Genomic DNA, 26266 nt, shown 5'->3' on the forward strand with positions numbered 1-26266 from the left:
GAACAGAAGCTGCTAATTACAACGGGGGTTAACAGTGGGAGAAAAGGTGATTAAATAATTGCTTGCTATACTGTCAATGTTTTTTTTCAGCTGTAATTAAATTTACTGATTTTATCTTTTTCTTCATTAAAACTGAAGGACTCTATATCATTTGGAATTAGTTTTTGTTAGTAATGTCTTTTTTCCTTTCTATGGGATATGATTTCACTACATATCCCAAGCTAGCCTCAAACTCATGATTCCCCACCCCACACCCTTCTAAACAGGATTACCGGATTGTGCCCCTATGCCAGGCTATTTATTCAAACAGCAACTGCAGTTCCTGGAAAGCTTCGTGTGCTCACTCAACCACACTTTGCATGTGATCACTCTCTTACACTCTCCAAAAGAGAATGTTAGCATATTACAGACAGGAGAAGGAAGATCCAGAGTAACTCTCCACTCTCCGAAATGCTGCACCCAAACTCCATAAACTATACACTCATACACAACAGAAGCTTCCTTCCTATAAACAATACACTCATACACAACAGAAGCTTCCTTCCCATAAACTATACACTCATACACAACAGAAGCTTCCTTCCCACAGTTCTGAGCACTGAATTCCAAGAGTACCTGCAGTTTCGTGCCTGCTAAGGTTTTTGGTCCACAAACTCTATCCACCTTCTTTACCATGTCTTCACACGATGGGGAGGGCAAGGCAAACTGCCTGGCATCTCTTTTATAAGGGCACTAGTTCTACATAGCCCCTGTCCTCATGACATGGTCAGCTTCCAAAGGTGCCATCTGCTATTTCCATCACATTAGTGATTAAGTTCCAACACAGTCATCAGGGGGACATAAACATCTGACAACACTGTTCTTGCTCCGAACTTGCTGAGACAGCCAGGGTTCTGTTGTCTCGTCAGATTGTCTATCTTGAATGTGTACACTTAAATCATACCAAAATGCCCAAACTGCCCATCTCTCTCTGTCTCTGTCTGTCGGTCTGTCTGTCTGTTTCCCTGCCACCCCCAAACTCTCTAATGCAACATGGGTGACAATTACTGCAGTGTCTCTGTAAGTCAGCCTCTGCCGGGCAGCACCAGGATGGGGCATGGTAAAGAGGGGAGGTCAAAGCTCGGGGTTCTGGAGCAGAGGAAAGCCTTGGGGAGTCAGTTCTCTCCTCTCAGCTCTACACCAGTTCTGGGAATTGAACTCAGGCTGCCAGGCTTACACAGCACATTTACCTGAAGAGCCAGCTCAGTGACTCTCGACTCTTGTGCTATTAAGACTATAAAGTTAAACAAATCATTGGACAAACTCTAAGACAAAAACATCATTTCCTTCTGCAAAAAAATAAATAATTCCCTCTTCCATCATAGAATCTGTCATGACTTTAGCTAGCTCCTTAATGTTATTTACATATCAAGTAACATCTTAGTTTTATACAAAAGAGCATTGGGCAAAATATCAGATGTCTTTGAGGACGAAGTTTTTAACTAAAATCTATGTGGCTGTACCCATGAAAAGTCCTGATGGTATCATAAGAGAAATGTCCAAGCAACCCTTGCAAACTCATGATCAGCCTTCAGCCTGACAAGGCCCGTGTTTGTCACCAGGCTATGGGCTTCCCCAGTTATTTGTTAAAGAGTCAGTGACATAATACTTCAAAGATTTGGGAACAGTTTCTTTTTTTTTTTTTTCGAAGACCATTTGTCCTCTGAAAAACAAATGCTAGATTTGTTCATTTGCTTCAAAAATGAAAGGAACATTTCTTTTGATGGTTTTCCAACTCCACCTCTGCATTTCAACAATGCAAAGTCATAAGACCTCCCTCCTGCCAGAAGAATTGGGGAGTAAGCTGAATTCCAAGCTGTGTTGTTTTCAGACATGGGAAGTCAGGGTGTTAACATAAAACTAAGATGAATTTATTAGCTAATGATATTGTCTGGTAAAGAGCTAAAACTTTCAAGTCTCCTAAGTCACCATTCATTCATTCATTCTCCACTGAGCAAATTAAACTTGTACTACAGACCAAGCAATATTCTTGGTTCTGGGACACATTAAAGAAGAAAGAGACCAAAGTTCTTACCCTCAGAAGCTTTATATTCTAGTATGGGCAAATCAGACATCAAAATAAACATTGAATTATATAATTTGTTAGATGGAATTTTGAAGAGAAGATTAAAGCCAAGGAGGGATAGTATGTTTCATGGTATATAAGCATGTATAATAAACCAGATTGCCCAGGATCAGGAAATAGCTCATCAGGAAGAGGTATCCGAGCAAAAGCTGTAGGATATATGCAGACATATGCAGGAAGCATGTTCCAGAGAAAGAAGCTAGCAACAGCTCTGAAGTGGATCCCAATGTGTTTGAGTGTGTGTAAGGGAAGACAGCAGGGCAAACAGTGAACCTGGAGCAGCCAGAAAGGAAGTAGGGGAGAGGGCAACAGATGAAGTCAGGGTGCAGGCTTTGGCTTTGTAAAAGGACAAGCAAAAAAGTCAATGATATCAAATATAAAATACTAGGTAGGAGATCATTGAGAAAGGGTATGTATTTCTCATGATCATTGCCACCAAATCATGGCTGAAAAATTTACAATCTAAGTCAGTGAGGGGTGTGTGTGTGTGTGTTGAGGATATCTTTATTATGTGGTGATGTAAATTGCTAATGGAATAGGAGTCCCCTTCACTAAAAAAAAAAATAAATGCATGTTCATGAAGCCCTACTAATTGAATAGGGCAATAGGATTTTATTTCCTTCCCATCCCCATCAGATCTCAAGGCCAGATTCTTATGTTAAAGCACAAACTCTATGGCTGGAGGGCAGAAGCAGTTGACTTATGAGTATTTAGGGAAACCTTATTTAGGATTGTTGCAAGATGAGTCACCCAATGGATTAAGTACCACCCCAACTGCAACAAGATAAGAGGAAGTAAGTGGATGTGGAATCACTAAGAGTCACTAAGGCAGGGTGATGCTTGCTGAAGGCAGTCTGGACTAGATACTAAAAGGAGAAAATGAGGAGCATTATCAGCTATGAGAGGGGTAGATATTAAGGATTTTGCTGTTATTGTTGCTGTTGTTGTTATCGTTGATGTTAAACATAATTGGTAAAATGTGTTGCTGGAGATAGGACAGGACAGGCAGGGTTGAAGCCGGCTGGGGAAGTGGGCTTAGAGGAGTCTAACAAAAGTTTGGACACAGTCATAATCTTTGTTGATTATTTTCAGTGAAAAACCAGATGCCTTTGAATCTGGGGGGCGGGTGGTTAGAAAGATAGATCAGCAGTTAAGGACAATTGCTACTTAGTCATTAGGACTTGTGTTCAGATCCCAGCACCCATGAAATAAAACAGATATTGTACATGGATGTGCTGGCTCACTCACACACATATACATAAATAGACAATAAATCTTCAAAATGAAATGAAATCCTGAGTGACAGACTTGGGTTTCAGGAAAGGAGGAGGTGGCATGATGAAGGAGCAAGGTCATAGGTCATAAGACTTTGTCCGATGCTGAGCATACAGCTGAAGTCCCTGTTAACTCGGGAGACTGTGCAGGAGGCTAACTAATCCTGTCTCAACACAAAACAAGACCAGCAAGCTTTCTGTTACTATAGAAAATAAAAAAAGCACCCGTGAGCAAACCACACCAACACAAAATTCCAATAATACCATTTATTTTTTTCGACAAAAGTAGCTGCAAACGATATAAGAATACCACTGCCAACCACCATATGAACAGGCAAATAGTCCTAACCAGATGGCATTGTTGGGCTCTGAATTTATTTCCTCTTTCTGTAGTACCACTTATTGCCCACGATGCCCATGAGCATAAGACAGATATTTAGAACCACGGGCGTGGTGGAACCACCTTGACAACCTTTGGATTTATTATTCAGTAGGAATGGGCAGGAGGGTAATAGGTTTGACTTTCATATGAGACATTATTCATCATGTGCATATGGCAAATTGACCAGTGCTCTCGAGGCCAAGCGCGCTCTTATGAACTAATTCATTCCTTGCTGAAGCCTAAACATGGTGGAGCAGATGCACTCTGGAACTCGGATTGTGGTGGCCGAATCTCTGCTTCAGTCTAAGTCTGTGTACAGCCAATGTACACAATTTTGCACCTAATTCTTTTCATTTATACAATGAAGTTAATAAATATTAGGCCACTTTGAGGCTAACATTAGACAAAATATATAGAGTACTTAAGCATGTAGTAAATGATAAGCCCTAAACAGTGACTACTATTACAATTGCAAAGTCGATTTTAAAAAGCCATCCCTGGGAATATCTAATTCCACTATAAACATATTACCACCTATACACAAATTCAAATCTTTCCCAAACTTCTGCTAACATAGTTTTGGGAATAGACTACAGATAAGAAGAAAGAAGTGATATATTAAAAACTATCTCTTGGTGAACATTTTTATTATTCCCAACTGCTACTGTGACACTATGCTAATTTCCCCTTATTAAATATTGAAGAAGGGCCATCACCACTGGGAAGAAATTAAAATACATTATTTGAAATTAAACTAATTTGTCTTTATAGAATACAGTGTTTAGAAGATCCCAGGTGGTATTTTTTTTATAATAAACATCTATTTTCTTAGAAGGATGATTACATCATACATATGTCAACAAAACAGAGACTATAGGCAAATACATCCTGGATGGACTGAGACCCTTAAAGGAAATCTTCTCCTTCATGTGGTGCCTAAGGAAGACCCTGCAGCGCCAAAATTTATAGAGTGCACAAAAAAAGGGGGGGGGGGAAATGTTGAGTCTTGTGGAGCACACTGCTCAGGAAAGAATTTAGGAGTTAAAAAGAAACAGGAAAATTCATGTCCCATCCAGCTTTACAATCTAGAATGTCTCCACTTTTTCCAGTTTGGATTAAAATTAGAGGGTTGATTTAGGTGCATTAAAAGTTTTCTGTGTCATTAGAGGTTGCTTGGCAAAAATGATTTTAATCTCTTATTTTCAATCAAAATACAATCAAATCAGTAACTGATGGAGGAAGGTCATTGGTTAAAAAAAAGTAAAGAAACTGCTTGGCTGGCCCTCATAGGTTAGAACACAGGTGGGTGGAGAAAACAGAACAGAATGCTGGGAGGAAGAGGAAGTGAGCTCAGACTTGACAGCTCTGCTCTGGAGCAGAGACGACATGCTCCCATCTCCAGGGCAGTTGCGAGAGCTCTGCTCTCTGAGGCACACGCAATGAAGCTCCGACCCAGGATGGACGTAGGCTAGAATCTCCCTGGTAAGCGCACCTAGCTGTGCTACATAGAATATTAGAAATGGGCTAGTCCAAGTGCGAGAGCTAGCCTAGAAGAGGCTAGATAGAAATGGGCCAAGCGGTGTTTAAAAGAATACAGTTTCTGTGTAATTATTTCAGGTAAAACTAGCTGTGGAGGCGGTAGGGTGCTGGGGACGCAGCCCGCCGCTCCTACTACTACAAGTAACAAAGGCCTGTCTTCAAAAAAAAAAGAGAATTGGTTTTATTTTATATTTTTCTCAAAAGTTTTTTCTTAATGTACTATACAGAGTTAGATATTATTGAATTTTGGCTTCTCATTATTTAAAGACTAAAAGGGAAAGTATACAAGGTTCTCTATAGCCTATTAAGAGAGGTGAAACGGTCAACTACAATGAAGTTATGAAACACAACAAAAGAAGAAAACATGATTTTTTTTTTGATAAAAATGAAGTTAACTGCAATGAGCTCTCTATGGAAACTTAGGAACTGAAAACGAAATTACTGGTGGGGTGAGATGGCTCAGTTGGTAGAGGCTAAAGCCAGGCAGCCTGAGTTTGATTCCTACAACCTGTGTAAAGGTAGAAAGAGAGAACCCATTCCACTAAGCTGTCCCCTGACTTCAACACTTGAACCACGACAAACTTGAACCCAACTACACACATCACACATAGAGAATAACAACAAATAAAAACTAAAAATAAAGTACTGTATATGCTAACAAATACATCCCACTCTTTTTATCAAGAAGTTGGTTCATGACAAGCTATAAGAGCAATTAATGACAGATGTCACAGTGTTTCCTGTGTTAGCCAGATGCAGAACAATGTCAAAGAACGTGTAAAAAAACAAATGACAAGGCCGTCTCTCCAACAGAAAGTATCCATGGCAAATAAGTAAAGTATTAAAGAAATTAACTAGAAAATAGGTCATATATCTAGGCAGATCACTACAGTGACTTTTAGGTCAGGCTAAACTAAAGAATGAAGAAAACTTGGCATTGGTGGCATGCAACATCATCAATGTCAACAGCATGTGATTGCAATGATCTGGATGAAAAGCAGGCAGTGTCCCCATGGAATGGGCTATGTACAGATAAATAAAAGGCAGATCAAATCATGTTTATTTCACTTTATTTTTGTGTTTTCCTTATTCCACATATATAAGAAGTAGAAGGCATGAAGAGTTTTCTTTGGGGAGAAATTTTGACTTTCTCATTTGGGTGGTTAAATAGAAAATGAATGAACAATAGCATAAGTGTGATTAAAACATATTCAGGAGCTCAAAATGAAAAATTGATGAATCTAATACATCATTTGGGCACTTAAATTTATGGCTGGGTGCATTTATTATGCCAGCATTTGTTTGGGAGTCCATTTGGATCCCCTCTCTACTCCTTGTGTTGCTTTAGGGCAGTAGTTTTGAGTCTTGTGATTCATTTTCATGCGTGCCTTAGGGTCAAACTGCCTTTCATCTTAATAAATCTGAGAGAATTATTAAGATGGAAATGTTTCACAGAAATACCACCTCAACAATCTGCAATGTGTCTGACAAATCACCCCGTTTAAACAGTGATCACAAAACAACAACAACAACAACAATAAAAATCATTAAAAAAATAGGAGAGAGGGTGCAGCTCCTTCTCCGTGTGTTTGGTTCTAATTTTTCTGGCTCAGTTCTAAGGAGATTGCTTCATTCTTGCTTCAGGAAATGCTCTCTGCGGCAGTGGCAATACTGTGCTTTGGTTCCCATCATCTTTGCCCTTGGTAAATACGATTTCTAGTTCACATGACTCTTCATTTAAAAAAATTATTTTGGCCTGAATTACACACAATCTAGGTTCTTTCGTTAATAAAATAATGACCTTTTCCCATTTCTTCTCTTGGGTATGATTGATGGCTTCTAGTCTCTTCACATGAGGTCCCTGAAAACCCATTTTTTCTTTTAAAACACAGCAGTTTTCAGGACAACAGAGTCAGTGATCAGTGTAGCCAATGTGGGTCCATGAATGTCAGAGGGCAGAGGGGTCTCAACTAGCATTCCCTTATTCCTAAATTTACTCCTAGATTTACTTATACATTTATTTATGAATGGTGCTGGTGATCATCTGCCCTTTCTAATTTGGGTTTGTTTGGTTGGTTTTTCTGTTTGTTTTCTGGACAATATTGGGAACTATTCTTCCTTCCTCAGCCCATTCAAGTCCTAAAGCCTGAATAGTTTCCTGCAACCTGTATATCACCATCCTTTGAACTCTCAGAACATTTTAGCTTCTATAACACCTACTTCAATGCTACTCTGTGCTTTCATTTCATGGAAATGTTCAGTAGACATGTCCATAGATGAATAGGGGGCTGTGCATACGTAACTAAGCAATGCAAGTAGCTGAAGGGCAAGTGCCACATCTGGCTGCTTGCATTCCCAAAACCTCTCCTTAAATCTCTATTTAAAAAGATGGGCCTTGTGATAGGCATTAGATACAGGGTCCATTTGTGAGGATTTTATTTTTATTGGTGAAATGCACATAACTTCACAATACATTTTGATTTTTCTCTCTCAAAACATTATTGATGTACTGATTTAGCTATGTGTAATGGTCTTTTTGTTCATCCAATGGTTATTAAACAAATGTTTGTGAGGTAGACCATTTGATTCTCAGCTGAGGTAAACAACAGGGTCTGGCTCTTTGTTTTTTCTAGTAAGTCTTTTCCTATGCCCTGAGTATTGAATTACTTCCTAGGTCAAAGCAATGGCACTGAAATCATCAAAACAGTTGAAGAGAATTAATAAGTACCTTATTTCAAATGGACTGATTTAAAATTGACTCTCTCACTGAAGCCGGGTATTGACCCAAGGAAGGAAAATGACAGCATCCAAAGGTTTGTTCTTAAGAAAATTAAAATATCTATAAATTTACCATAAAGTTTTGTAACCATAAAGAGCAAATGAGAAAACTGAGAAAGAAAAGTTGGGGGTAAGTTTTTCACAAGAGAGACTTCTGTTTGAGGTGGATATCAGCTATGCATGTAAGTCTGGTGGGTATTACTAAAACAGTAAAGCATGAACTAGGTTCTCAGAGTGGGGCAAAGGGCTAGGGTGTATTTATATTTCCCACTGTATGGCAAAATTCTCATATCTTCTAGCGTGTGTAACAGTTGAATAATTTACTATCTCACATGTCATATCAAGTTGAAGGCTGTTTTGTGTTGTAACTGTGCTCTCTTTAAAGGGGGAAATTAAATAATACCTAATAAAGAAATGTTTTAAAGGCTACCAGAAACTTAGTTTTATTTTCCAGGTCATTGGAATCATTTAAATGTGGTAGGTTTGTCTGGTTATATTTGTCAATCCCCACCCCCCCTACCTCGGGGAACAAAGCTATTTAGGAGAGTCCATTTGCTCTGTACTTTCTGACTAAATAATTAAATAAATAACGGAAAATTCTCAAAACGTTTCACCCATGCTTCTTTATATTGGACTGTCCTTGCTTTTTCTTCTTCCCTCTCATGCCGTGTTTCTGTGGCCTTCCTTTCCTAGGCCATCAGCTCTGTCGACAGACTTCTGCTCAGCACAGTATCAAAAGCTTTACAGAAAAGTGGATTAATCATGTTCACTGCCTCCCTTTGTGCAGCCCATCAGTTCCCGTCGAATTTAAATAAGCCAAGAAGATGTATGTCTATTCTCGTATGAACTCCCCGTGGAGAGTCGCACTGGTGTTTCTGCTTTTAAGCATTTTGCCTAGGAAAGGCTTTCTGAAAACTCACAGTTTCTTTCCCTAGATGTCCTCCATCTTAACTGTATGGCTGTGATAGGAACACATTCCTTGCACCTCGAGTTCCAGAGAGAGACTTACGCAAGTGTCATGGGGTTTCTTTTGCTGTCAAGAAACAACATGACCGAAAGCAATTAGGGGAGGGAAAGGTTCATTCGGCTTATACTTCCACAACTTACTCCATCACTGAAGGAAGTCAGGGCAGGAATTCAAACATGGCAGGAACCCAGAGTTAAGAGAGCTGATGCAGAGACCACACGGGGTGCTGCTTAGCAGCTTGTTCAAACTTGACTTCCTATAAATCCCAAGACCACCAGCCTAGGGGTGCCACCACTCACAGTGGGCCAAGCCCTCTCGCATCAATCACAAATTAAGAAAAATGCCCTCCAGGCTTGACCACAGCCCGATCTTATGGAGGCATTTTCTCAATTGTGGCTCCCTCCTCTCAGCTGATTCTAACTTGTGTCAAGTTGACGTAATTAGCCAGCACAGCAAGTAAACAGCACAGGAATAAGTCAACACCTTATGTTGCTTCCCATGTCCGCAGGTGTTCTTGTGAGACAGAAAATGGGCACAACACAGTGTTTTGAAATAGTGAACTTGAGAAGAATGCGATCAAAACCACAAGTTGTGTGGTCTGTGAACTTCTAAAGTACACTTTTACACGGGCATGCATGGAAGTTTCTAGACGGAATAAAGTCTTTTCTTTGCCTTCAAACTACAAAATACCATTCTTTACCATCAATTTCTCGCCAAGACCTAGAGGACTATCCCTTCTCTATAATGGTTTCCCATGGCAGTATGGGATACATATTCACTCTTGTTCAGGGCAAATTTCTTTGCTTTCCGCGGTGAGAAGCATGGGCAATCTCCTCTTTTAAAACATTAGAGCTGGAGAGACTACTACCCCCAGAGAGCAGTGCCATTTCTTCTACGCCCTGTTCCCCTTTTACCTGTTTTCAAACTTAGGGCTTTGATCCTTCCATCACCTTTGCTAAAAGGTCAGAAAGTATTTAGAGTAGCAATAACATCCTTACATCTTAACGAATAAGTGAAACATACCAAACCAACTAAACTCTGATTTATCTTTTTACATGCTATTAACTGGGCAGAATCAGTAATTTTGGAAACACCATGAGGAAATATGTGGTTTAATGAGGATTCAGAATATAGCAAAAAGTATTCTAAATCCTAAGGGAGTAGATTAGTGATAGAATTGCCCTGGCTGGGCCCATGGATCTCTGCCCAGAAAAGAGTGAGTTTCCAGTGGAGACACAGGCCTGTTTACACATCTTTCTTATCATTCTAGTACAAATATCTTCCTATAACTACTTCCAATATTTTTCGATCTATAAAATTTTGAACAGAACAAAAAAGAAACTCAGGGCATGAATATCCAGGTAACTACCCCCAGGTGTTTGAGGAACAAGGTTTATAAACTCCCTACCAAATCAGAGTGAAAAACACCCTCCTAAGAGGGAACAAAAGAGAAGCATGCTAGATGTGAGGTTTCATTTATAAAGGCACTGGTGTGATATAAACGCACAGAAGACCCATGTGCAAATGAGCCCACGTGAGTGAGACAGCAGCCGGTGAGGAGGCACATTGGACACACCTCAGCTGCAGTGGCAGCTTAAGGAGGCATCCTAGGAACACATTAATCAACACGGCTATGAAGGCTGGCATGCCCCCTTTGTTTAACTGTAGCGTGCTAAATAACACAGAGCATCAGTCTGAATGTGAATTCCCACCCTGCTGTAGCAAACAAAACCCTTCTCAACATTGGCTCTATGCACCATATCCTACTTCTCTCGCTGAATAGAAAGTATTCTCTTCTGTGTTTCTAGGAGTTTATGGACTTGCTTGCCACAACAGTCAACCAGAAACAAAGACTCTTTATGCAACGGCTAAGTTTGACAAAAGCTGTGGAACTGTCTTCTGCAGATATGAAAACTTGAATCCATCCAAAGGATTTTTTTCTTTGCCTTACGAAATGAACGCTGCCACAAAAGGCAAGATGAAACAAAACCGAGCAAAGGAAAACAAAATGAATGGGGGTGGGGAAGCATCTATTTGTGTATGCAGTCACTTGTGACAGCAACATACTGTAATACCAGCAGGCGCCTAGGCCTGGTCTCCTGCTCCAACTGGGCTTCATTTTCCTCCTGGGTAGTTCCCTAGATAACCCTCCTGTCAGGATTCAACTCCCTCCAAAAGCAGCCAGGGATGAAATGTCCAGATGCTGGAAGGGAGGGGCACCTAGGCAACACACGCCTTTACTCCTTGAGTACATACAGACCTGGACACAGGAGGTTTGAAGCATCTCTGCCAGGTCTCTCATACTTCACAATGATCAAAGTTCACTAAAGGATGGTTTGTGATGTGTGAATAAGGGATACCATAATTTGGAATAAAATTCCTTGTGTAGATTAAATTATTTTAGTAGTGTTTACATTTGCTGAGAACTAGGCAGGTGACTTCCCACAGTAGGGTAGATTTTGTGGTCACTAAAATGCCTTTCAGGTCACTAATGTATCCTGCAAAGCAAGGCCCACTAAAGAAGCCATATCTCATTGCCAGCTCCAATTCAGGTGACTCTATAAACAATTAAGAAGCTATAAGCCAGAAGTACAGCAGGACAAACAATCCCATCCAGTTTGGGGCCTCCATGAGAATTCTTTACAAAGGTCACTGCATCAGCCGTGTGGTGCTTAAAGTCTAAGCTGTTGGACATTTTCAGTATTAGAGTGAGTCAGGCAGTTGTCTCCTACCAATTTCAAAGCAGATATTACTTCCTATTAGACTACAGTGGGAGGAGAAATAGCAATGCATGCAAGTTCCGAATTTCTTAATGAACACTAGCACTAATTGTTATTGTTAAAAAAAAAAAAGCATAATTCCATCTTCCACTTCTTTCTGTTACCATTACATCAACACGTGCCCAGCTTGCTTCCAAGTGGTTTCTTCCTTGATACACTGTTCAAATGCACTTTCTGGATGTGGGATTCCCCACTGTATGCTGTTAATATGTTTTATTGCCACTGGTTAATAAAAAAAAGATGTTTTCAGCCAATGGCTTAACAGAGTAAAGCCAGGTAGAAAATCCAAACAGTGATGCACAGAGAGAATAGGTGAGTCAAAAAGACACCATGTAGCCGCTGAAGGAAACAGACACCTAGAAACCTTACTAGTAAGCCACAAGCCTCATGTTAAAATATAAAATAATATAAATGGGTTAATTTAAGATATAATAGCTACCTAACAATATGCCTAAATGATTGGCCAAGCAGTGTTTTAATTAATACAGTTTCTGTGTGAATATTTGTCTGGGTGGCCAGGATAGAGTGAGCAGTCCTCACCTACACTTTCTGAGCTTTTCAGAAGTGTGTTACAAGACTGATCAGGCAGAAGTAATGGAAGATGGGTAGCACAAGCCATCCACAGAAAAAAATCATGAAGACAAGATGAAGGGGACAGAAGTAATGCAATTAATAAAGGCATCTCAATTCCGATGCCACTCCAGAGAGAAGTCTAAGGAAATGAATAAGAACTCAGTGTCCCTATAGAAGCACTGTACATGGAATTTAATATAATTTCATATAACTTTGAAATACATGGACTTGCTTAGACTTCACACAGAAATGAACAAAGGGAATAGTAGAGAAGGAGGTTTAAGTGGGGAGAGAGATGGTAGGGGAGGACAAGGAAGGACTTGGGAAACAAATAATTAACACTGAGGACCTTTGTAAAAACCAGAAGGAAACTATCATTTTATAAGATTCCTAAAAGTAATCTTATAAAAGAGTTCAATTGGAGGGGGCTAGAAGATGGCTCAGTGGATAAGTCCACTTGTTCTTGTAGTGGAGCTGGGTCCAGTTTCCTGCACTCACAACCATCAGTAACTCCAATTCCAGCGTAGCATCTTATCTCCAAGGAAAGCATTTATACATATAAAATAAATAAGTCAAAACTTTTAAAAAGTTTAACTGGAGTTCTTCTATGCATGAGATAAAGCTCCTCCTAGAAGTCACAGGTTGCCAGCTAGAAAGCCCAGTCCCAGGTGTGACATACCTCCCTCGTGGTTGGTCATGATTATCCCAGAGACCCTCCAACACAACACAATTCGTTGATATTGCTTGGTTGCCCATAGTACTTGATAGTAGGCCCTATTGCTAAACACAGAAAACCCTTTGGTCACAGGGCATGAAAAATCAGCTGGCCTGAGCAAAAACTTCCTTCCATGGCTAGATTTCATAGCACTAGAAGGTGTTATGTAGACTGCGATGGAGAAAAATTACCATTCTTACCCAGCCTGAAACTCGATGAGCTCAAGTAACAACCTGTGGGGCAACATATGGCACTAGTAGCATAAATGTTATATGAGTAATTATAGCTTTCTGACTGTTTTTACAGGTTATCTCATAGGATGAAAGTATCTCACCAGTACTGTGAATCGTGTGCAATAATAATGATGATGATAATAAGAAGAAGAATGAAGCCTAGGTCCTAGAGTCTATTATTTTGCCAAATAGATACAATATCCAACTATCCTCTAAATTCACATCTCTATATCTATAGAGTAGTGCAGCTCTCAGATTATACCCAGAGAAGTTTCTCAGTGCAGTGGACGGTGTTTAACTCAGAAACTCACAGCTTGTCAAAGGGTAGAAAATGAGTGTCATTGGAATTCTCAGCCACAAATGTGGGGTGTGTGTGTGTGTGTGTGTGTGTGTGTGTGTGTGAGAGAGAGAGAGAGAGAGAGAGAGAGAGAGAGGGATACCTCCTTTCCCCTAAGACTTAGAGACCATTGCAAAAGAGAAGATATTAGAAGCCAGAAGTCAGGGAAGATCAGAGCAAAACTGTCTTCTAGATATGATAGGACTGTTGTCCTCTTGAACGCAAGAGCAGCTGTGGTTGCCTGCCACAAGATCAAGCCTATCAATATTCCACCATGGAGCAGGGAGGAGCTCATGAGCACCACCCTAGCTGAGAAGTTATTTGAGGTTAATGGCTTCGGGAAGTTGGAGACTCAGTTTTCTCTAAGAGTATAGCCTCTGGCAGGTTAACTATGCTCCAGTGGATATCCCCAAGAGTATATGGGCAGCACAGATAAGATTATGGGTTATTCTTTTAAAAACAGGACATAGGAGAGGGTTGGAGAAGTGAGGGCTGATCTGATAAGAGGTGGGGAGAGGAGTGGGCGGTGATTATGATCAAAATATAGTGTATGTATATGAAGTTTTCAAAGAAATAACAAAAAATATATGCACATGTGTATATATAATGTATATATATATATATATAATGCACAGAAATGTGTGTGTGTGTGTGTGTGTGTGTGTGTGAGAGAGAGAGAGAGAGAGAGAGAGAGAGAGAGAGAGAGAGAGAGAATGATGTGTAATACATGGGGTAGAAGAACAGAACACTACTCATTGCATTATTGGGTTTCCAAGGAATGTAGCCTATGGCTGATCTGGGAAAGGCTTGCTGTGACCACCATAGGAAGTCAGTGCATGTGGCAATGCCTAAGAGATGCTGTCACTTTAGTTGGAATCTGGATCTTCCCCTCTGGATCCATCTGGGTAAAGAGAGAGAGTTATCAACTACAACAAAGAGTGTTCTGATTTTCTCCCTGTCTAAATCAAGTAAACTCAACTGAAATGAAATAATAAAGATATTTATACCCTTGTCTTGGTTTTTGTAAATTCTAGGACTCCCAGGGTAACTGAATCATTCATGAACTTTCCATCTCCAGTTTGGGAGGAAGCATATTGACTAGTATCTGATAACATGGGATAAACTTCTTAGCTTTAGAAAGATCCCTTTATTGTTGAAAATTATTAAACTTAAGTTCCTGTTTAGGTTTTCCAATAAAATTCTTGCTTATATTTACAAGTCAACTGAATTATAAAATCAGATCTTCCTGCTAGTTCTATTATCTGTTGAGAATATGATTACCATTCTCCCCAGATAAATGAACAACTGAATCCCACAAGTCCAGGCAAAAGAACAACATTCAAGTCATTAACAACCAAACAGTTCCAATAACCTGTTAGACTCCTAGAATGTTTTCCTTTCTCACAATCTGCCAAGTTTTAACACACTTCAGGATGCACAGGTTCTTCAGACGCAGTAATTTAGCCATGGTGGAAACCAGTTCAAGGGGGTTGACTGCAGGGATGGCCCTGCTCCTCACATTGGCACATTAAAGAAATTCCAAATTAAAGGAATTTGGGGTTTGCTTTCAAATAAGCTAGGAATGTAGATTTTCTGTAAGAATGGCCCCCATAGGCTCAAGGATTTGTATGACTGTCACTAGGGGAGGGCAAATAAGAAGTGTTGCCTTCCTGGAGTAGGTAAGGCCTTGGTAGAAGAAGCAAGTGACTGGAGGTGGGGTTTGGTATTTCAAATGCTCAAGCCAGTCCCAGTGCTCTCTCCCTGCTGCCTGCCTATCTGGATGCAGAACTCTTAGCTCCTTCTCCAGCACTAGTCTGCCTGCATGTTGCCATGCTTCCTGCCATGATGACAATGGACTAAACCTTTAGAACTGTAAGCCAGCCCCCAATATTTCCCTTTGTAAAAAAAAAAACACATATATTTCAGTAAATGATAAATATTGTGTATCATATCCAACATAGAACAGGAAGAGACAAGTAATACTTCTCAGAGAAGGATCTGGGATGAATGTTGGCTTCCCAAACAGTCCACAGGCCTGCATCTCATATATTTAAGACACCACAATGCACTAACAATTGTGGGAAATTCAACTGAAAACCCAGTGGCTGTAGTTAGCTTTCAACTTCCGGCCCTCCTCACCCCCAAAACTTTCTTAGTCTAATGTCAGAGGCCAATGGCTGGATAGCCTGGAGGTATTCTGAATACAAGCATGCTTTAGAATTTTGAGAAGTTTCAGCGTGCCTTTGTGAAGCAAGGGACAAAAATTAGGAAGATTCTAAGCATTCAGTTTTGGGTAGATGAGTCCATTCACAAGGACAAAAGGAGACAGTTCAGCAGCTCTAACCAAGTGAAAGTTCTCATTAGTCACTTGAAAGGCTAGCCGAACCAATCAGCAGGAATGTCCTGAGAAAGGTGTAAGGCAGCATTTTCACTTCCTTCTCTAGAAGATGAGAGATTTCTTGATAGTAAGAATAGGAAGTACCATAATCCTGCCAGGAAACCTCCCTTAGAGCCATCCCACGAAATCTTACTACCTGGGAAAACACTCAGGTTTGTCCTGTCACTGCCTCCTCCAAGTACAACCTCAAGTGAGCCTAGGGATCAGTTCACTTACCTTGCCATCTGGTATACCTGCTGCGCTAGGACCTACAGCCTGAAGGTAAGCCCTTGCCTTTGCTGTCTTTCTGCCTCTTGTGGCAAACATGCCACAAACTCCTTACAGAAGGCTTGCTGTCACCACAAGCAGTATTCATTTCTGGCCCACTAAGTTGGGGGATTTCTGATGGTATTTTAGAATACCAGAAGAATCCGTCATATGAAATCAGTTTCTAGATAGCACAATGATACCAAATTCAGCCAGAGGCATGAATCATTTCCTCTTAATTCCAAAATGACATCTCAGTAGATCAACTCTTCTCAAGAACAATGGGCAAAACATGATGGAAGGCTTTTACTACCTCAAAATCTTACATGCAATCTCCTTTACTTAATTAAAATCCATGAAAATTCATTTGTTTAACAAAACCTATGAAGTAGAGAACCAGACATCTGAACAATGGGCCCTTACAAGTCTTTAAGAGAGTTCTTTTTGGTTGAGATCTAGTTCTCTGGACTATGTTCCAGATTTCCATTTAAGATAGTTTCCACCAAGTATAGTACTACAATAGGTGGCCTTTCAGAAACCATCACATGTCTGTTCTGGAGTTCATCATCCTACGTGACTCAAAGGGAGTGGAATGGGCAGTGGGAAGAGTGGGAAGCCAGGGGTGGGGAAAGGATTTACAAAACAGCAAACACATTTCAAAGTCATAGTTCAGCTTTCAGGACCAGTCTTGTCATTGTTCGGAGATACCAGAAAAGCAGGATGCCATTATTTTCAGGGTTTTGATATATGATCAGATCCGACAAAAATGATTTTCTTATTAATAGTGTCCTACAGTTTTTAACTTTTAGTTCCGTCAGTGATTTTTCTTAATCAACAATGCTATTTTCTGTGCTTAATGAGTCATGATTGAGTAAAGCACAAACATCACTCCTGTCCAATGAATAGGCAGCAAGACTGGTTTTCTTCTGTGTGCATTTGATCTATCCTCTTTGACAAGCAAGATGACAAATGTCTGCATTTGTAGTCTTCCTTCCTGTCTTTTATCATGCTCTCTGATGAAAAATATTAAACATGATACTAATGCTGCATAATCTCATATTTTATAGTATACTTCCCTTTAAGAATTTAAATACTATAAAAATACAGATCCTACCTTTGAAGGAAGTCTTCTTACTTGAAGATGTAAAATTTCTTTTTAATGCTTTAAGCCGAAGGTTGTCTTAGCATTGCTCTGTAAATTGAAGAGGGGAGGAAAATGTTAACTAGGCATCAGTGTCATTAATCATAGTAGACTGTCAATAGGTTAACGGAGTCCCTGATGGGACACACAATTGCCAAGAGAGACCTGCAAGGAAGACAAATTACGAATACATTTGCCAAAACATCTTTCTGCTGGTTTCTATCAAAAGTGACACTGGAGAGGTGACCTGGGTGACTATACATCACCTTAATGGATAGTCTGACCTGTTTTCAATTTGGAGATAGAGGATTGTTTGGACAGAGAGGCAGAAATACAGACAAGCAGACAGACAGACAAATATACATACATACATGTAAACACATTTGAGGTAGAAAAAACACTCTCTGGTTAGAAGCTTATGCTTGGTTCTTAGGCTTTCTAAGAAATTTAGGAACATAGAAATTCTTTTGCCTACATTTGTAGGCTCTGCTTCTCAGTAAGGCTCACCAAGAGCTGAGAACAGCTAGAATCTGAAGAGAAAATCCCACCTGCACCAATGCGAAAGCTGAGTCACAGGCCACCCCGATTCTCCAGCCACAGCTCCTCTCCTCTGTAAACCTCAGCATTCCCTGAGCAAACCTTCCAGAGAAGGGCTAACCGGGGAAAGACACCCTGGATGGGAAGCAGAGCAATCGCACTGCACACATCATATCTCATCCTTCAGTCAAGCAATTCAGTGCCACCCAAGGCTTTTTAAGGGAGCATTTGTATCCTTTTGGACTTGGTATTTTTGAAAACAGAACTCACACTATCAACCACTGAAAACATCTTTCAGAGAAGAGACACAAGAATCAATTCAGTTACCCTGGGCTGCATTCAAATGTTAGGACACCATGAACCACAAAATTACTCCAGAAATAAAGCAAAAAGACATGTAGAGAGTTCAACTGCTTTAGATTAAGCATGGGTTATGAAATTTTATGCCTAAGTAAAAAAAATTCCCTTATCTTAAATACATCTAAAACTATCTTGAGTTTCCTTGCATCTAATGCATTATTATCAGAACAAAACCTTAGTGTTCTGAAAGTCAGTGGGTTTTTTTTTTTTGGAATTAAAATGAGTTTTAAAGTAATAAAGATTTTTCTTTTCTAAACGTTTGATTACTACTTAAAAAGGAAGAAATCTCTAAAGGTGTGTACAAGAGAGTCTATAAAAATTTGAAGCTATGTCTACAGTAACAGCTCAACAGATGTACTTGAGGACTTAATATGTACATGTTGCAATAGATAGATATTGAATAATAAAATAAATAGAACATAAGTTAGACACTTTTACTAGGAATTTCAGTTTACATGCTGATGGGACTGTAGCCTGAACTATCAGAGCCCACTATAAAATATAGTATTATAGAATACTGTGAGCTTTCAGAAAAAGGAATATTTAATTCTACAATGATGTTATAAGATGGCTTGGCACAGGAGGATCACTGACTAGAACCTTAAAGATGAATAAGAAAAGCATTCTGGGTAGAGAGAACATCAGGTTTAAAGTAAATAGAAAGAGAAAATGCGGAAAGTCTACCAACAGAGCAGTGGAAGAAACATCAGGCACAGTGGGAGGGATGGTGAAGTGGTAGATACACACACACACACACACACACACACACACAATATACACTATTGCAGGAAAATACAAGCACAGTGAGCAGCAGCCAGCTTAGGAGTCTGAACTGTGACTGTATACTCTGAGAACATTTTGTGTCCCCTGAAGGTTTTAGATGAGAGGATAGAAACTGTGTTATTTGTACAGGGAACTGAGGTGTGGTAGGAAGCAGAAAAGGAAGTCGACGAAGAAGTGTTTTGGCAACAAACATCTTTCTTCCCAAGGACCACCAGCTAACACACATCCGAGTCCTTCTTGAGATGCATCAGAACATACAGGTGGAAATAGTTTAACATTACGAGCATGTGCTACTATTTCACACATTCTAATTTATCAACAAAATAATTTGTTATTGCTAATTCCTCCCATGCTGTGAGTGCTCCTGTCCAGGTATGGTTTTGTGAGGTCTGCATCTGAATAGAGTCTCATTTCCCTTTTTCTTCTCTGCTCTCATTCCTTCTTTCCTCCGCCCTTCTCCCTGGAGCATCCTGGTCCTGTGCTTCTGCCCTGCCCAGGACTTTAGATGGGTAAGTTCACACAGAGTAGTCCTTGGCAATGAAAAGTATGTCAATAAAATTATGCTATTTTTTTAGATGTGCCACTTAACATCTAATGAGATGCTACTATAGCCCAGACTCAGTCCATATAACAAGCTATATATCAATTCTATCAATTCATATCCCTTTGGTACAGAGGCAAAATTCAAGAACAGAGGGATTGAGAGTTCTAGTCACATAACTGGTCAGCAATACAATTGGAAAACAAAATACGTTCTCTCTGATCCCCAAACCTGTAGGTTTTTCATTTGTTTGTTTGTTTGTTTCCCATTTCACCTTATAGTGTTTGAGACAAGACAAGGTTAAACTCACTATTGCCACAATTTCCGGAGAGGACAGCAGAAGAGTTCGTTGGTGTAGGATTGTAATCCTAGCATTTGGGAGGCAGAGATAGGAGTTTTCAGAGAGTGGTAAAACCAAGATAGGATTAGAGGCAGTCAAGGCAGAAGAGTAAACTAAGTCAAAAGCTTCAGGGAGGCTTCAAATGTGTCTCCTCTGTGGCTGTCAGGGAGCAGGACACAGCCCTGGCTGGGAGCTCCCTGTGGCATACTCCCACATTGGTGAGCTAGGGTCAAATGTGTCTCCTCTGTGGCTGTCAGGGAGCAGGACACAGCCCTGGCTGGGAGCTCCCTGTGGCATACTCCCACATTGGTGAGCTAAGGTCAAATGTGTCTCCTCTGTGGCTGTCAGGGAGCAGGACACAGCCCTGGCTGGGAGCTCCCTGTGGCATACTCCCACATTGGTGAGCTAAGGTCAAATGTGTCTCCTCTGTGGCTGTCAGGGAGCAGGACACAGCCCTGGCTGGGAGCTCCCTGTGGCATACTCCCACATTGGTGAGCTAAGGTCAAATGTGTCTCCTCTGTGGCTGTCAGGGAGCAGGACACAGCCCTGGCTGGGAGCTCCCTGTGGCATACTCCCACATTGGTGAGCTAGGGTCAAATGTGTCTCCTCTGTGGCTGTCAGGGAGCAGGACACAGCCCTGGCTGGGAGCTCCCTGTGGCATACTCCCACATTGGTGAGCTAGGGTCAAATGTGTCTCCTCTGTGGCTGTCAGGGAGCAGGACACAGCCCTGGCTGGGAGCTCCCTGTGGCATACTCCCACATTGGTGAGCTAAGGTCAAATGTGTCTCCTCTGTGGCTGTCAGGGAGCAGGACACAGCCCTGGCTGGGAGCTCCCTGTGGCATACTCCCACATTGGTGAGCTAGGGTCAAATGTGTCTCCTCTGTGGCTGTCAGGGAGCAGGACACAGCCCTGGCTGGGAGCTCCCTGTGGCATACTCCCACATTGGTGAGCTAAGGTCAAATGTGTCTCCTCTGTGGCTGTCAGGGAGCAGGACACAGCCCTGGCTGGGAGCTCCCTGTGGCATACTCCCACATTGGTGAGCTAGGGTTCAAATTCTGTGCAGTTATACCACCGTGTAGACTAAGGTTGAATCCCCATGGCTCCTATCACAAAGTCTTTCTTGGCTTTCTCTTGCAAAAACCATTACACAAAAGTAGGTAAACGCTGCAGAATAGGGTAGGGTAGAATATACCTTTGGACATAGATTTTAGGTGAGATGGAAAAGGAGTGAGATACTTTTGATAACATGTCAATTGTTATTTATAAATACAACGAGGTCAAGGCAAGATGCTCTGAAAGGAGCAGTTCTTCAGTTTTGCATAAGTGTGGTTCCAAGGCAGTGTAGGAAAACGATTTCATCCTCCTGATTGTGTATTACCAACAAAGATTCGCCACAACTCAAGACTGCCATGGCAATTTCAAGCCCTGAGCACCAACCACCAAAATAGTATGTATCAATTGTACTACCATGTCAACAATTATGGCAAACACTCCTAGGAAGTGAATTTTTGTTACATTCATCCATTACTCTTGCAGTGACAACTGCACCCATGGCTTTCATCGCTTAAAAATGCATTTAGGTCAGCAGAACAGGGCAATTCATCATCGCTGTGAACTATTTTACCAATAACCAAGTAACAATTTCATTTTCTTTTCCAAAATGCAATCAATTTATCATATTAAATAAAACTAATCCTAAGTCAAAAGGTCAGGAAGAAATTTCATGCATTTCAGAGGTAGCCTTCAGAGAAGATGAATGACATCTAGGTGAAAACCAAATGCAAAAGCCATTGCACCCATAATAAACCAATTACAGTAACTGGGAGTCAAACGTATTTAGCAAAATTGCAATAATTCATAAAAAGAAAATACTAGCCATAACCGCTTTGCCCTAAAGTGAACTGCTATTATGGACCTATTTTTTATTTTTTGCAGCATCTCCTTGTTTTATTTTAAAATGAGAATCCATAGCATCCAATGTAACTACAATCTATTATTACATACACTATCAGGCAAGAAGTATCAGCAAATGTGGACACTCATGACCTCATGCGGTTCATAATCTGTGGTGTAATTATGAAGGCATTCTAGATTTAGAGGCTGAGGTATAAAGGTCAGGCCCCTTACTGACAGAATGCTGTTATTAGATTAGACCCCTCACACCAATTTTAGTTTTCAGTTGAGACAATGATTTTTTTTTGCTTATATTCAAGAAAAATAGAGTTGTGAAATACTTCTCAGAACATAACATTGACAAATTGTCTCTTGTGATATTTTATGTGAGTGTACACACCAATATTATGTATATGATGTGGGATTCCCTCTGTGTGCAATGAATATGTTTTGTTCCCATTGGTTATTAAAGAAACTGTTTCGGCCAATGACTTCGTAGAGTAAAGCCAAGCAGGAAATTAGAACAGAGATAGAGAGAGAAAGTAGGCAGGGTCTAGGAGATGTCATGTAGCTGCCAAAGAAGAAAGATGCAAGCCACCAGCCAGAACCTTACCAGTAGGCCACAGGCTTGTAACAATACTCAGATTAATAGAAATGGGTTGATTTAAGATGTAAGAGTTAGCTAAAAATACGCCTAAGCTATCAGCCAAACAGTGTTGTAATTAATACAGTTTCTATATGATTATTTGGGTCTGAGCAACTTGGAAATGAACAAGCAGTCTCTGCCTACATGTATATATGTAGCATAAAATTATCTCATTCTACTTAAAAGATTTGTTTTGTTTAGCTTTATTTATTTTATGTGTGAGATTTTTATTTTTACCTGAATGTATATGCACCAAGTATGTGGCTGGTGACCAAGAAGATCAGAAGAGGGGATTGGGTCCCCTGGAACTAGAGCTGTGGATGGTTGTAAACCACCATGCTGGTACTGTGAATCAAACCCATGTCCTCTGACAAGAAAAACAAGTGTTCCTAATCATTGAGATATCTCTTAAGCCCCATTTTCCTTTATATGCCCACAAAATTATAGTAATTTGTAATTAAAAATATATATCTTTGACCTTGCCAAAAGTTCAATACATAATCTTAGGCTAGTCCTTAAACTTTTCTTTTTAAATTTTCTGCTTTTGACATTTCAGATTGAACTTGGGATCTATTCATACATATTAACCAGGGAGAAAAAGATAAGCTCTCCTATTAAAACTGATGTTTATCTCATGTTTCTCCAGCATATGCCAACCATACAGTAGCCAATTTGGGCATGGCAGAAAGCCAAACTAATCTTGAAGTCTAGTTCTCCCCATTTCAGCACCTATGAAAAACACATTTGAAACCGCACATGGTATGGTCTGAAATACAAGTTTTTATATCACCAGGAGGATCCCTCTTCAACTACAACTGCTGAGCTGAGGCTCTGGAACACTGGGGCCTGATTTCTGGCCCCAAGTTTAGCATCAAGTTCATTATCAAGCAATATTAGTAAGTTTGTTGGGGTTAAGACTAGCATGACTTTTGAAAAGCAGGAGTCGGCCATGTGTGGTGGTGCACACTTATAACCCCAACTACTCAGGATGATAAAGAAATAAGGCCAGAATTTCAAGCCCACTTTGGGCAACTAAGTAAAATAAAATAGAAATGAAAAAAAAAAGTTTAGGGAGGCTGGAGAGATAAAGTGTTTAGTTATACAAACAAGAGGAATTTGCAAATACAGAAGCAATGTAAAGCCTGGGGACCTACTAGGAAAAAGACAAGGCATTTCACCTGTAATTCAAGCCTCAGAAGCAGAGAGGGAACCAGAAAGCAAGAAGGAAATGGCACTTGCCTGATCAGCAAGCTCTGTGATTGATTCAAAGACCCAAAAGATCTCAAAAAAAAAAAAAAATAAGGTTCAGGGGGCTGCAGAGATGGCTCAGGGGTTAAGAGCACTGGCTGCTCTTCCAGAGGTTCTGAGTTCAAATCTCAACAACCATATCTTGTGGGATCTAATGTTCTCTTCTGATGTGTTGGTATACATGCAAACAGAGTACTCATATACATAAAATTAATAAAAAAGAATAAGTTAGAGAATCATCAAAGAAGACATCTTGACCATATGATGTTTCCCCCATCAGGGGATTGTCATAAAATGCAATTCTGCTTTACCTATGAAGTCAGAACATGGCTTAATCCTCAAGTTAAACCTCATGGATTTTGTGTTTGCCTACAATCGATGGAAACTGATTTCGTTTTTAAAAATATATTGGCTTATTCGGAACAGCAAAGCAACAAAGATTTAGGAACTCATGTAAATGCTAATAAAAACAAAGTAACATGATTTTGCCTAGAGAGGAAGAAGCTTAAAGGAAACTATTAAATACCAACGAATATACAAGGGTCCTAAAAATTTTATAGCATAATAGGAGGAACTATTTTTCAAGCATAGCAAATAAAGAGAGGTTTTTACAAGCTAGCATGTAATGCACTCTGTGTCTGAGGAAATGGGGGTGGCTGAATGAAGTTTTGGCAAGAGTATGGTTCAGCAGATGTACAGGGATCTAGAATTCCATTCTTCTATGATGGATGAAGGTCATTGGCTAATAAAGGAACTGCCCTGGCCCATTTTATTGGTTAGAGGATAGGTGGGAGGAGTAAACAGAACAGAACGCTGGGAGGAAGAGGAAGTGAGCTCAGAGACTTGACAGCTCTCCTCTAGGGAGCAGACGCCTGAGAGAGACACCATGCCCCGCTCCGGCATGAAGCTCCGACCCAGGATGGACTAGGCTAGAATCTTCCCGGTAAGACCGGTTCTCACAGATTATTAGAGATGGGTTGATCGGGATGTGAGAATTAGCCTGTAAGTGCTAGAGCTAAAGGGCCAAGCAGTGCTTAAAAGAATACAGTGTCTGTGTAATTATTTTGGGGCATAAGCTAGCTGAGCAGGCGGCCGGGGTGCTGGGAACGCAGCCCCGCCACCTCCCTTATTACTTCACTTCTACTAAGCAGCCTCAGGTGGGGCTGGTGCAAGGGACCATGGCCACATGGAAAGGTGTCTTTAGGACAATGACTCAATAGCGAATATGGTACTTTGTGAGTCTGTCAATTTTTTCTTCCTAGAAGAAAGTAAAATAGGGAAGAAAGGAAGAAAAACATACTCTGTGGAACACCTTGATGTGGAAGCTGGAAGCAGGTTGTTGTTAAAATTCCTATTTGTAGGGAGATGTAAGCAACATCTCCCTTTCCTCCTACCATTCTAAGACAAACCGAGGTACAAGTCACCGAAGTTCACTCCAGAGAAACAAGGAGCTTACAGGGCTTAATTACAGAGCGAAAGTGGAACGTTACTTATTGGAATGTGTGTGGCCCCTACAATAAGCAAACAAAGCCACACTGGAAGGTGCCCAGTAGGGATGATGCCCAGATAGAGCACTTCCTTATTCTCCCTCAGCCTAAATTCTCTAGTTTCCCCTCCCTCTACTCCTCTCAGTTCCTCCCCACCTCCCCTCTCATCCAGATCCACCCCCTTTCTGTTTCTCAGAACAGACTTCATTGAAATAATGACCAAACATAATAAAATAAAATACAATTTTAAAGAAATTTGAACAGAAGTGCCTCAGTAATAATGATGCCTCCAGAAGATATGAGTTATTAAAATTAAATTATCAGTGCCAGGAACAGGTCAGTGAGGCCCCAGAGTCACCGAAAACAATACAGGCTCTTGTCATTGTTTTTTGGCTTCCCACCACAGCTAGATGGTAAGACTCCATTTCTGAAGGTACCATACACTTTATGGGACAGAGAAATCAATCTGAACTGACCCAGAAACATTCTCTCCCTGCTGGTTGGCTTTCCTAGTGCATGAAGTTGTTATGCAGGCTGCTGGGAGGGAAAAGACATCATTAGTCTTAGCCAGCAAGGCACTGTGCTGCAATTCTGAAGAATGAGTACTGAAAGGCAGACGTGAGCATCTCGAGTGTCAGAAGACAAGGACACTGGCTTAGTGCCCAGCAGCTTTACCGAGGAAAGCATGGTTGTACTAAGACCCGGAGGGCTGGAGAAGAGAAAGTGTAGAAAGAGGTAGGGAGCCCGATGCCTGATCAAATGGGAGTTGAAGGGGCAGAAGTCTAACTCCCAGAGCCTGCAGCTTTCTGGAGCAATGGGAGACCATAATATGTATTAAGGAGGCAGGAACTGAAAAAGATGGGTCAGAAAGCATGCTCACTTTAAAACCTACCAACTGGAGAATGAAGCCAAGAACTCCTAGTGGGCTCCTGTGCAGCTAAA

General features: G+C 40.6%; 1 protein-coding gene across 36 annotated transcripts in view; it reads right to left on the reverse strand.

The window, feature by feature from the left end:
* The window catches only part of Nrcam (neuronal cell adhesion molecule), a 265879-nt gene that overhangs the window by 121607 nt on the left and 118006 nt on the right, over positions 1-26266 (reverse strand). For 35 of the 36 annotated variants that reach the window (XM_041658260.1, XM_041658259.1, XM_041658258.1 and 32 more), the window contains exon 3: positions 17462-17539. The gene's annotated coding sequence lies outside the window, so the exon portion shown is untranslated. Of the gene's footprint in view, positions 1-17461; positions 17540-18036; positions 18151-26266 lie in introns of those variants that run through there. The other variant, XM_041658254.1, reaches the window with a different exon arrangement.

Source organism: Microtus oregoni, unplaced genomic scaffold (assembly GCF_018167655.1).
Source record: "Microtus oregoni isolate MIOR12 unplaced genomic scaffold, Mior012 000009F_ref0000495, whole genome shotgun sequence".
NCBI lineage: Eukaryota > Metazoa > Chordata > Mammalia > Rodentia > Cricetidae > Microtus > Microtus oregoni.